This window comes from Anas platyrhynchos, chromosome 22, assembly GCF_047663525.1.
Source record: "Anas platyrhynchos isolate ZD024472 breed Pekin duck chromosome 22, IASCAAS_PekinDuck_T2T, whole genome shotgun sequence".
In the NCBI taxonomy this organism is placed as follows: domain Eukaryota; kingdom Metazoa; phylum Chordata; class Aves; order Anseriformes; family Anatidae; genus Anas; species Anas platyrhynchos.
In genome coordinates, this window is record NC_092608.1 from 528,910 (window position 1) to 541,757 (window position 12,848).

At 41.9% G+C, this 12,848-nt stretch overlaps 1 long non-coding RNA gene across 1 annotated transcript; it reads left to right on the plus strand.

Annotated features, from left to right (window-relative positions):
- Positions 1-2,220: 2,220 nt before the first annotated feature.
- On the plus strand, positions 2,221-7,454 carry LOC110351226 (uncharacterized). Its single transcript, XR_002398347.4, has 3 exons — positions 2,221-2,799; positions 2,943-4,237; positions 5,508-7,454. It is a non-coding gene; the product is annotated as an uncharacterized lncRNA (long non-coding RNA).
- Positions 7,455-12,848: the final 5,394 nt, after the last annotated feature.

Sequence of the window (12,848 nt, forward strand, 5' to 3'; positions counted from 1 at the left end):
AATGTTCTCCACAGCAACCCTGGTTTGCAGACACTGCTTCAAACATTTCAAAGCTCTGAGCAGTTTCAAACACAGCTTGTTTTATTCTTATTTATTTTAAACCACCTGCCACAACATTTTTTCTGTCTTCTTCCTCCCACATAAAGTGTGGCACTTTATTCACAAAACGGCACTGGCCTGAATACAAAGTTAGGAATTTTGCAGTCTGTGGAAAGTGATAGGTTTAAGGCTCAAAATCTACGCACATTCAAGATGAGAAGTAGCTGAGTAGAGAAAGAGATATTCCTGGATTAAAAATAAAAATAATAATAGAAAACCAGAAAAAAAAAATGTTTTTCTTTGGGGTCAGTAATAAACTGTGATACACAGGGTGCCTTAAATCACAGTAGTGCTATATTAAGAGTTTCTCCCCCCCTCAATTTTTAAAAAATGCAGTTACATTTCCTTTGCTACCAAGGCTCATACACTTTGACTCCCAGTAATCAAGTCCTAGATGCATAGATAGAAGAGGAAAACTAGTAAACGTTCTTCCAGTTATTAAAACAATCTCTTTTTTTGCAGGATGTAGCACACGTATCTAGGATGGAAAGAAGTGTTGCACACAATTGTATTCAAAATATGCTCATCCTTGCCTGAGGAAAGCTTGCGCTTGGCATAACACAGCATAGCAAAGATGGAGGAACACTACATTTTTAAGAGAAGTCTGAGAAATAATTGTTTCGGTTTGCAATCTGCCTTTAACCAAATGAATAAAGTACCAGAAGTCAGTGGAAATAATCATAAGTGAAGCCTGTAATACTGCGTGAATCATATAAATAACACGGAAAATTGTTGTATAATTTTCACCCAAGAGTTAGATTGCATAGCTGCATTCTCCATATGTCTTCCTTCTCATTCTCATAACTGAATATTATACCATATGATATGGCAGTCCAACACAGAAACAAGAATGACAGAATATAATATAATTTCTAGTAACAATTTGCTGCCTTAAAAACCACCATATAAACTAGGTATCTATTTCACTCGCATGGTTTAACAAACACCCTCCACTTAGCTGATTCACGTTTAGCTTCTATCATTGCTAACAACCTATCTGCTATTCCTGCATGATCTCTGTCATCTAACATAAACTGTTTGCCAAGTAGGAACGCATTTAAACAAGTCTTTTAACGCTTTGATGATGACAAGCCTCTGAGATTTCATCAGTTACTTGTTGAATATTGGTAGGGTTCTTGGTTTCAATTGCAATGAACAGCATATACAAAAGCAGTGCAGTTTGGAAAATTTCATGGGAGAATCAGGAAAACTAAATGCTATTTCTCATTCTCAACTGCTGTGACCTTATGGAAGCCCTCTTCTTTCATAACAGGCCATGTCCCTATGTCTCCGTACCCCCATTTGAGAAGTGGGGTTAAAGATGCCTTATTTGAAACACCTAACTGAAGGCACATCTCTGCAGATTTATGCATAAACAGTTAGTTTTACTACTTGCAGCTGTAAGATGCAGTCCCAAAAGCAACACAATGAATGTTCTAGAACTTATTCTAGCCTCAACTACAATGTGAAGTTACTAAACACCCAACAGAACTCCTTCAAAGGAAAAATGCTCAGGGAGGTTTAGCTAGGTTAGGTCACAAATCAGAGATAGAAAGACCACCACGGCTCCCTGTTTAGGCTCTTATCACCAAACATGAAAATGACTTTTTACAATAAAAAACATTATTGATTTTTTTTTTTTTTTTGCCTCTGGTCTAACTTTATTATTGTTATTTGTGTCTAGAACCGTGTGTGGCTTGGTGGAGCTTATGGACAACAAAAAGACAGAACAACCCATGAAATACAGAGCCATGAAACTTTCTGATCCTGCCAGAGAGTGTCTGCTTACCTGACGCAACACACAACATGCTCGCGTAGCCTAAACCAAATACTATGCTTATAGCAGCTACCAGAGCTCAAAGAGGTCTTCTGGATTCATACATGAGAATTCTAGAGACCACCTGCAAGGTCACTTCGTCTGATTTCCCTCATAACTGAGGTCAGGCAGCCCCACTCGGTACTGACTGCTGCCCAAGCGGTTATTCTTCCCAGCTGTGCAAGCGAGAATGAGCAAGCATCAGTGCAACCTGTGTGGGGGGAACAGTGAGCACAGGTGAGGCCATGGTGGCACTATTTTGGGAAGAGATGAACACTGCTTGCATTTTACATACAAGTAGTTTCCACGGGCTACAATAAAAAGCTCTATTTTGGCTTAAACTATTTCCACACATTGAAATCCAGTGCGGAAGGCCCCGCAATAATGAGGTGCAAGCACAGAGAGCAACAGCTATTACAAGTCTAAAGCTGATCACTTTTGTTAATAAGGAGGGCTAGTACATAATTAGGAAGATAGCACAACTGACACCATCACGTAAAGGTAGACAAACAGAACAAAAACCAGTTGGGAATGGGATTAAACCTTGCAGCTTCTCTTCTGCTTTTAGTCACACATAAGGTTTATAGATACTTTTTCTCCTTAAAATGCCTGAAGTATAGTTCTGCAGCTCTCTCCTGCCTCGCACATAGAACAACAGGCTAGAGCTAGTTAGAGACGCGATCCTTCTCTTCCTTTGATAAGGATGAAGAACAGCTTTGATAAACACAGAGAGTTACACCAGTAAAAAGCCAACATAAGGAAAGGGTCAGGCAGTGACGAGCTCTCAGGCAGCTCAAGGGTTGTCCCAGCTTGGCTGACCAAGTGCACGCAGCTTCTGGAGGAGGAGGCCTTGCTGCAGGCTTGCCATGAGGGTACGAGGTGAGGTCAGTAAGCTGCTGCGATTGATCCTCTCTGGCTTACTTCATGATAAAAGCCCAGTACTACACATTCATGAAGTCTTCAGCAGAGATCACACACATCACTACTCCAAAATTACTTCCTGGGTGCTTTTTCTTATTTTAAACAGGAAGAGAAGCCCCCCAGGGAGCAGTCACACCTCTGAAAGTCAAAAGAAGATTCCTCATACATACCCTGCTCAAGCAAAAAGCAAAGACTGCCCCAGGACTGATCTTTTGCTATTTTTCTTCTCTGCTCTTTGGTGTTCCCTTCCCACCTTTCAGGAGAAACTGTTGCTTCCAAATGGCAACTTCATAAGCACCTATGAGAGAACTTAATTGGAACTAATTAGATGTTGGTTGTCTGGGACCTGCGGAGTCACAGCAATTACTCAGTCAAGAAACAACTTGGGGGAGGGCAGTGCTTCTTTGTAGGAAAATGAACTAAGCTGCTCCCTAAAGGAAACTTTTTACAGAGATGGAACCTTTCAAAGCATGGAGCAGAGCTCACAGTGATCTAAATTAAAGATTATTTTTAAAGAATGTCAGGGAAAATATTTCCATCAACAGTTCTATCTCAATAAGCTATTTAAGTGTTTGAAAATATTTTCAAATGTAGTTTTTGCTGCTTGATTCTGCGCTATTTAAAAATTAACTTCCACCCACGTAGCTTTCCAGGGAGCTTGCAGGATTATGACCCTGCAGTAGTTCCTTGGCTTTACGTTCAGTGCAGCCCGGCTGCGCTGGGATGTGATGTGCTGGGGTCGGGCAGGCCAAGGGGACCTGTATGTATACGCTTTTAGTAGCAACTTTGCTGATTTTGCTGTTTTGTCCTTTACTAAGAGAAAAGTGTGGCAGTAGGATGCTTTCCTTTGAACAATTCCTGCAGACTAACAGGTATGAATGCTGCATGTACCAGAACCACTGTTCATCAAGCTCACTTCTCAGCTCCTGCTTCTGTTTCATGAAATCTACACCTGAAGTATTAAAAAACTACAACACTCCATAGATCTGTATCTACCATCTTCTATTATATTCCTTTTACTCTCTAACAGTGTACAAGAGCCTGTTCCAGCCAGCTTTACTGAAGTAAAGATTCTGTCGTCAGCAAGAGAATGTGTGGTAAAAGTTTTGTCATGAGTTGCAGTAATGTGGCTGCAAGTAGGAAATTCTGATTTAAGCCTGATGGGACTGAAAAATATGCCCCTCCCTAAAGCAGAGAACTATATAGCTCTGTAAAATAACATACCTCCAAGGATGGTTAAAAATCAGGGGTTTCTGAGCAGTATTAGTATGAAATCTTGACTGTTTCTTTCTTCTGAAAATAATGGAATGTGCAGTTTGAGGCATTCTCAGCAACAAATTATCCCCATGAGAAGCAGATGAATATTTAAATTGCATCGCAGCTGAAGATGTTTGTAAGAAGGTGAGAAATTCCAACAGAACTTCAGAATATTTTACCTTTTGTTAGTTTCAAAGAGCAGGTATCTGAGCTATTTTCATTCAGGGCCCATTGTCAGACTAATCTGCTTCCACTGGAAGCGATCCCATACCAGGCATTTGTGGAATAGTCTGCCTACAGAGGAGTATCTTCCTAAGTAATTTTTAGTAATTGCTCATCATTAATAATCACGTGTCTTATGTCCTGGGTTATGATTGCTTTCCATTATTTTTAAAGCTTTTATCCCTTTGAATGTTCTTGTTACCTAATTAAGGGCACAGCCCTCTATTCTGAATGCTACAGAGGTCTGTGCTTCTTTTGGGTGATGGGAAGGCAAGGAGATTAAAAACAGAAATGTGTAGCAGCAGGGGGACAGATTTTCCAGGTCCAAGACCAATTTTCAAGGTTTCTTACAACCATATAGTAAATATTACTTTCTGGCATAGTCAACAAGACTGTAACTGAAGACGCTGGTTCCCTGCACAAGCCTACAGTGCTTGTACTTTGATCTTGTCCTAGATACTGGTAACATGCACACCACAGTGCCTAAGGTAAACAGCTGAGAAGTATGAACTGATCCTGTAAGATGCTGAGTTAATAAGGTCAAAGAGCCCATGGAGATTCACTTAGCTAATGGGAGCTGAAGACTTTGACTTTGTAGGTAGCTCTGAGAATCTTGCTGAATAAGACCGGAATGCTTGAAATCACAAAGCATGCCCCTGTTTCATGGCAGACTGCAACAGTAAAATTGTTTGAAGCTTTATCATGACTTCCGTCTGCCGGGTAATCTCCATTACACTTAACAAAATCCACATTGAGAGCAAAGAACAATGGTGGTGAGGAGAAAAAGCCAATTTTAACAGCTTATATACGACTTACCATAAAATCCCTGGTTCTCCTTCCTGCATAATTTACACAAATGCCTCAAAGATGATAAATTAGGGAAAAGAGAATCTAAGATGATTTGCATAGAATGGAAATAGAATTAAAAAAAAAAAAAAAAAAAAGTAGAACTATATAGAATACACTGTATTCTACTCCAAGGAAATTCACAGACCTGTTTCTATAATCTTGGGAAGGAAGCCAGGGAAGACTGGAAATACACAGAAGGCTTTAAACAATTGATCTTACTGGGAGGTTACACTGGTACCTTTTATCCTCCTGGTATCCAGATGTTTCAGAAAATGCCCAGAAGTGAAACACTTGTAGGTTTCTAGGAGATAAAGTGGAGAATCATTCTCTTCTTCCCTTCCAGACTGCTGTCAAGCCATCTATCTAGCTTCCAGTACGTGCATGTAAGTGCTCTGTAGTACTGCAGACAGCCTGCCTCGGGCTTTTGATCTGAGATCTTACAAAAGCCATGCAAGAGTTGATGGAGTTAGCAGTTGAAAAGGAGCATCCTGAGGAAGAAACTACATCACAGCAATTGCTGCAAAGATGTCGTGGGTGGCAGTCCCGAAACAGAGCAGTCTTGTATCAAGGAACATGGGGCTGCTGGACATCGCTGTGTTTCTCACAGAAGAGTTACGGGAAGGATTTTGTCAATCTGTGCTTGTAATAGTTTGAGCTCAAAGACGTCAGAAATGGCTGCACTTAATGATAGCTTTACAGACGTAACCTGGTGCTCCAGGTACACACACAGCAGTCAGTTCAACGCTACTGCTCCAGCACTGACCTCAGAAACTGCCTGCAGCGGTCCAAGTTCAAGAGGCAGACCCCAGTGTGTCAGGCATTACAAAGCACCCCAAGATACTATTTCAACTACAACTGCTAAGAGGTTAGCGTTACTCTAAGCTGGTGTGCCTTCCTAAGGCAGCTTTAAACGAGAAATCCTCTGGCAGTCCCCACCCCCTCCCAGCAACCCGAAACATAAAAACTGGAGCATGCCACTTTAAAACTAGCCTATTTAGGCCACAGATGCTAAATGAATTCAGCAGACAGACGGAGTAATGGAATGTCAGTGTTCCAGTCTGCTGCCTTGAAGCAATAGGTTTCTTTTTATTATTAATTTCTCCTCTCATTTTCCAATGCTGCCTCTGGGCTCCATGCTTTAGATGCAGTATTCTTGTCAGTCTCGCTAACCCAATTTGGAAATAATTAAATTTTAAAATATTAAAGGGATTATAAATACTTCCCACCCCACTTCCCCCGCCCCACTCCCTTTTATACTGTCCCTATAAAACTGCTGAATTTTGCTTCAGGACTTAAAATGTGTTACTGCAGAATCTGATTTGTTGCTGCAGTTTCCTTTGCAAAGGCTGTAGAATATCTGAAGGGGAGAAAAAAAAAAAAAAAAAAAGGAGTTAATTCCAGTAAAAGTAAAAGGTGCCCAGAAGTCTTATGAGATGAAGAGCTCTGCCATCCTGACACCTTGGAACCTGATCTTACTCCTGTTGAAATTAATGCTAAGACTGTCAAGCTTGTCCTTACTGTGGCAGCTTGCTGTCCACCAGGACCCCAGGCTCTCCTCCGCAAAGCACTTTTCCAGCCACTCAGCCCACGGCACCCTCAGCACGTACGGGTGCCTGCGGTTATTCTTCCCCAGGTGCAGGAAGAATTTGCATTTCCTTTAGTTGAGCCTGATGAGGTGCTTCCCTGACCAGCTCTCCAGCGTGTGTGGGTACCTCTGAGCAGGCACAGCCGCCACATCCATCCTCCTCGTCGGCATCTGCAGGCTGCTGTGGGCACACTCTGCCCCATCATCCCACCTATCGACAGAGATGTTACACAGCCCCAGCCCCGGGCACACCGCTGCTGACCTGGCTCCAAAAGAGCCTTGTGCCTCTGATCACAGCCCCCTGGGCCCAGCCATTCAGCCTCAGTCCTCCTCCGTTTATCTTAACTGGATTATTTTTACCATTATGCTCTCTAGTACGTAAAGAAAGTAACTGAATCTTGGCACTGTCCCTATATATAGTATCCTGCTCTTGAATACTATCATCATCATCAGGGCCCTTTGCTGGTTTAATTTTAGGCCTCACAGTCCCAGATATCCTCACAGATACAAATGTACACTTTGCATTTCACTGCTGTGAAGAGCGAGGCAGAAAAGCGATGTAACTTGCCAAAGATCAAACAGCAAAATGAGAGGCAGAGCTGTGAACAGATCCGAGGAGCCCTGTCACACAAACCCTAGAAAACACGCTGTCACTCTGATGTACGGCTGCTTCAGCTGCCCCCAAACTACAAATACCTGCTGGAGAACTTTGCCTCATGCTGGTCCACCAATACAAAAACTGATGGGTACCCTTCTTGTAGACTTTATGGTTTAAATAACAAACTTTTAATTTAACCAGGTGTAGCGAACTTTGGCATTCACTGTGAATTTCTTCATCAGCCTCAGAAAAGAGGAGAACTCATTATCCCCTGTTTAAAACCTGAGAAAACCAAAGCCAAAATTGTCAACCTGGCTTAGCATCCACACCAAAAGTCAGAATCCAAACCTCTCTGGTTTCTTCCTAAAATCTGTCAGAACCATCCAGATTTTCAAAACTTCAACATCACGCATCTCCCATTGAGGACAACAGCTTATATCCCCTCTCTATACTCCACTTCTTGAGAACAACACAATTTCTCTGTTCCCCTTGTGCTAACTGAGAAATGCTGAAGCTTCTGGATGCTGACTGTCTGGACACTTACACAGGCTCATAGATTTTTGAGGCTGGAAAGAACAGTATCTCCTGCAACAGTATCTCCAGACATTTGCATCAGGTAATTTGTTTCTTTTTTTTTTTTTTTTTTTTTTCATGTCCCACAAATTGCTTTCAAAGGTATATACTGACAAGTCCTGAAATGGAAGCTCAATTATTCTGATAGTGTGTCTGCAGCTCGAAGTACTGGGATCTTTTACAACACAGCTCTCCAGGTTTCGAAAGGCAAAGTCACTTTGTGCCTCTCACAACAGATATAGGTTTCCTAACCCTCAGGCTTGTCCTTTTGTGGGTCCAACATGCTGCTATTATTTTAAAGCTACATCTGGAGTAAAGCCTACAAAAGGAAAGATGAGACCATTACCAGCTTGTCTGTGCCATCTTTGTCCCACATTTCCATCTTGAAAGCAGTCTGTTTAGCTTCAGATCTTTCTGGGTCACCAGCGGTTTGTTTCAACAACTGTACTCCAGACCTCACTACGACTCAACCAGTCATTTTTGTTTATGGCTTCTGTTTCCTGTATATTCTTCTCACTGATTGCATTTCCCAGTTCTCACCACAACTCAGATGGAAAATAAAAAGTGGGAGAAACAAGGGGAATCCAGTGTGTTACACATTTCGTGTGTAACACATAAGTTGAGGTTAACCAGAGCATGAGAATGGCTCTCTGGGAAGTCAGACTTCCTTCTGCCTGGAGAGGAGTCACTGGGACCCAAACTACCCTAAGTTTGTCTAATGATTTATATGAAAAAAGCCTGACACAGCTGGGAAAAAAACACACAAAACAGCCAAGGTCACTGGGCTACTCCAAAGACTCTACGGATATATTAAAGAGGGCAAATTTGCGATTTTTCATATCCAGAAAATGAAGTTACAGAACATGGAAGGAGTTTCATATTGAACAGCTTAGGGACCTGGGTGCTTCAGACAAGACACCAGTGAAGATGACATTGAGAACTGATACATACAAAGATGTGCACACGATCAATTAATTTAAACATTAGTTACAATGGATTACAGCTTGTGCTTTATACTGGAGCAAAAAAAATGTTTGACTTTTTTTTGGTTTTACTACACTGAGAGAAGTAGTTTTGTTCGGGCACCAGAACTCAGAAGAGAGAGTTCTGTCCCTCATTCTCTGCAAAATCACTGTGTGCTACTGGCAAGTAACATTATACCACACTTCTAGAAGAGCCAGACGCTGGTATGCACTCTGTAATAAACACAAATGCTGGCTATCCATCATTTTTGAACATCATGCCTCTAGAAGTCTGTTTACCTTACACAACTTTTGTTTTGTGAGCATGCAAAAACGTATTCGTTACGTTATCTGAATTTCTCTGTTCTCATAGAATTGGTGAATCCATGATTCACCAGTTATGCTGAATATTTAGGTCAGAGAAAAGTATAAAGACAACATGGTACGTAAAATTAAGGACATCCTATCAATTTTTCTGCAACATGTTTTTCTTCGGGGTACTTCTAATGAGTAAATCTTCTGATAGTGTTTATTGTTGTTTTTTTTTTTTTTGTTTTTTTTTTTTTCAGAATCAGTATAGTCGGATGTTAAGCAAATTGTTTCTTTTTTAATCCATGTAAATTCTCTGCACTCTTCAGAATCATTTTAGGATACGAGTTAGGAGAGAAACAAGCCTTGGTGAAAATGGAAGTAAAGAGAGCAGCAGTGGCAGCATCAAAAGGACAGGAAGACTCCACTTACATTATTGTAGGATTATGCAGTTGTAAAAGCATGAGCTAGTCTGTATTGAAATAAAGGAATTCCTAGCTAGGAGTCCCTGGTTAGGCATATGACAGATATCCATTTTTTCTGCATCAGGCAAAGAAGGGATCCATTATACAGTGAGCTATACTTGGGCTGAAGAAAAAAAGCTTTAAAAGATAGCAAGTGATGCCATACGTTTTCATTCTGGAGCATGCTATGCAAAGATCTGGGTAGTCAGCTCCCACCAACCATCTGGAGAGAGAAGTCACTCAGATTTAAGTGCTGAACCTGCTGTGGTAGACAATCGGTGCCAGTGAACCACTCACTCCTCTCCCCCTGTCTGTTTTCCTGCCTCTTTCTGCAATAGAGCCTTAAAATAAAATAATCTGGCTACCACTTCCCAAACACCCGCTTCCCAACAGCCCAGCTTCCATCTGCAGGGAGCACTCCAGCCCTTGGACATGGCAGGCCACTTCCAGGGACAGCACTATACCGAAGGTCTGACAAAACACAAGTGCCACAGAAAGGAAATACGCACAAAAAAAAAATGCCTCTTCTTTACTAAGCTCCTCACGGCCTTGTGTTAAACCCTAATTTCTGTTTTATGTCTCCCTGATTCCTCCACAGTGCTTAATGTCTCTTTTGACTGCGGTTAAAAGCTTCCCGGGGGTGAGACCTTGGGAACCCGGCAAGCTCACCGGGGTTGCCTTACAAAAAGTGACTGTATGTGCCAGGAAAGGTTTAGCAGCTTTGAAATAAAAGGAACTTTCAACCATCTTGCCATAAATTGCTTTGTTGCCTGTAGTCAGCAAGAATCAGTCTGAAGACTTCTGGAGCCTGAGGGTATCAATTGCTTTGTTTTTTCCCTCTATCAAATCTATCCTCCAGTGACTTGTGTTACACTGCAAGCTGCTCTGGGATGCTCGGCAGATGCTAAATGGGGCACAAGAGACATATCAAGCCCCTTGGCATGTATATATTTTTAAATCAAATAGGCAGAGATGGGCAGAAGAATCTGTGATGGTGAATCAAATGTTCCTAGCTAGCTCTGTTGTATACAGTCATCCTGCCTCCCCGTAGGACTAGAAAGTAACTGAGTGACTAAAGTCTAAATAGCTTGGGATCAATTGCTGTAAGGCTTACTCATGTAAGTACCGGTTCCAGTGGGCTCACAGGGACGGCTCGCATTATAGCAGGTCATTTCATGGATGAAGACCTATGAAGAATATTTGTAGGTGGGGAATAATCTAATGAGAACAGATTAGAGATTATGTCAATTAGAGAAACAATTTGGTGCACATCAGCTGTGAAGAAAAAACAAGCAGGATGTGCAGTGCTGTTTCCATGTTGCAGCTCCTAAACAGTGAAAAGAATACTAAGCAATGTAATAACATTGGGATGCCCCATCTTTTTCCCAGTAATCAACAAGATAAAAACCTTGCCAAATAAGGGTGCTATGTCTTTTTCTCCTCTGAACATGTCTGCATGCATAAATTGTACAGAATTAATCTAAATTAGACAGGGAGACTAGTAACAGTCCTAAATATTACAACTTTTTCTAAAAAGCAATTAAGAAAAAAGACAAACAAAGGAAGATGAGCTTGCTTCACTGTAACAGTTGACTGGCTGCCTGAATACCTATCTAGAGGTAGAAGAAAAAAGCCTGTAGGAAAAAAAAATCTCTGGTATAAATGAAACTTATTTGTGAAGAAGAAGCTGACCTAACTGAAGCAAATAATCAGCCACATGAATATATGTTGTTTTCTTCTGTAAACGATTATCTATGGAGAATATGCTATGGGCAAACTGAAGCATTCAAAAAAAAAAACAACCAAACAACCAAAAAAAAAAAAAAAAAACCAACATAAAATGTCCAAAACAATATTTTTTTAAATTCGGATCCTGGCATCTCTGCTGCTGAAGTGTGAGAGCTGCTTAGCAAAGCACAGCAAAAGCGGGTGTAATGATTACAACACTAATGCAGCAGCTGGGAGAACTGTGTTCACTCTCCTTTGTCAACACAGATTTTCCATGTGAGCTCTGCCAACTGATTTAGCTTTCCTGGGTGTCAGATTCCTATCTAGCACGCTGAAAGAACAATACTCTCCTACATTACCAAGACAAGGATTAGGTAAATACATTATACATTTTGACTACAGGGACCACAGTGGTGAGAATCACGAAAGCCCCTGAAACAGGCAGGGTGTTTTACTTGCCTGAGAGCACGTACCAAAGGAATTGCAGGACAAGGTTATCAGAGTCCAGCACTCTGTGCTCTAATGCCACCAAGGAGAATGTGCTTGCTTTAAGACGTTTGAGAACTCCAATTTCACATATTGGAAGCTTTTCACAACTGGTTAATATATTTGGTTCTGGAGCTTCAAAGTCACAAGAAATACACGTATTTCACTGGCAGAAATAATGGCTTACTCAACTAGGGCTATGTAAATAAATGCAGGAACTAATCATCTGCCTAGAACTCCACTGAAGTCAGGGCGGCTTTAGGAAATAGCTACCCTAAGACCAGTTCTTGATAAATAAAGTCCTGCTTGGAACAACTTCATCCCTGTTGTTCCTCTTCCACTTCCATGGCTTCGTCATAGAAGGGAATCAGCTTGCCTTGTGCCCCAGCGGCACCTTCCTGCATGGCAGCAGTTAGGGAGGCAGACCCAGCTTGTTGCTGCTGCTGCTGGGTTTGGCTGGCTCTGTGGCTCAAAACCATGTGCAGCTCCTATTAATAAAACAGTGTGTGTGGTGGAACGATGCCAAATTGCTCTCATCTCTGCGTTTCCTAATTTCTCCTGTAGCCTTCACCCTCTGAACAGGCACAAAGATCCCCCTTGTCTGGTGGTGCTAGCTGTGGGAGGGGGCTGGTAATTACTCAGCATGCCATTTTGTTGAAGGCAGCATGTTGGGAAGCAAACCCCTCGTGTGACCACTAACCCAGCCCTGCCTCTTCCTCCCTCTCCCTGTTCTCCCACTGCATACAGATGCTGAGCTCGTGGGCCCAGGTGCACACACGGAGGAAATAACTGCACTCAGGGTCTCAGGCAGCTGTCGTCAGGAGGTCTCTGTATGATTAGGCTTGGGTTCTGCGTGAAGCAGGCAGACGAGATGGCAGACACAGGTGCTTGCTTTCTGTAGAAATGTTGCTCAGTAGCCATTGTCCTTAGCCCCAGGAGTGCAGGGCCAGGCGTGTGCCCAGAAAAAGGATTTGCTATT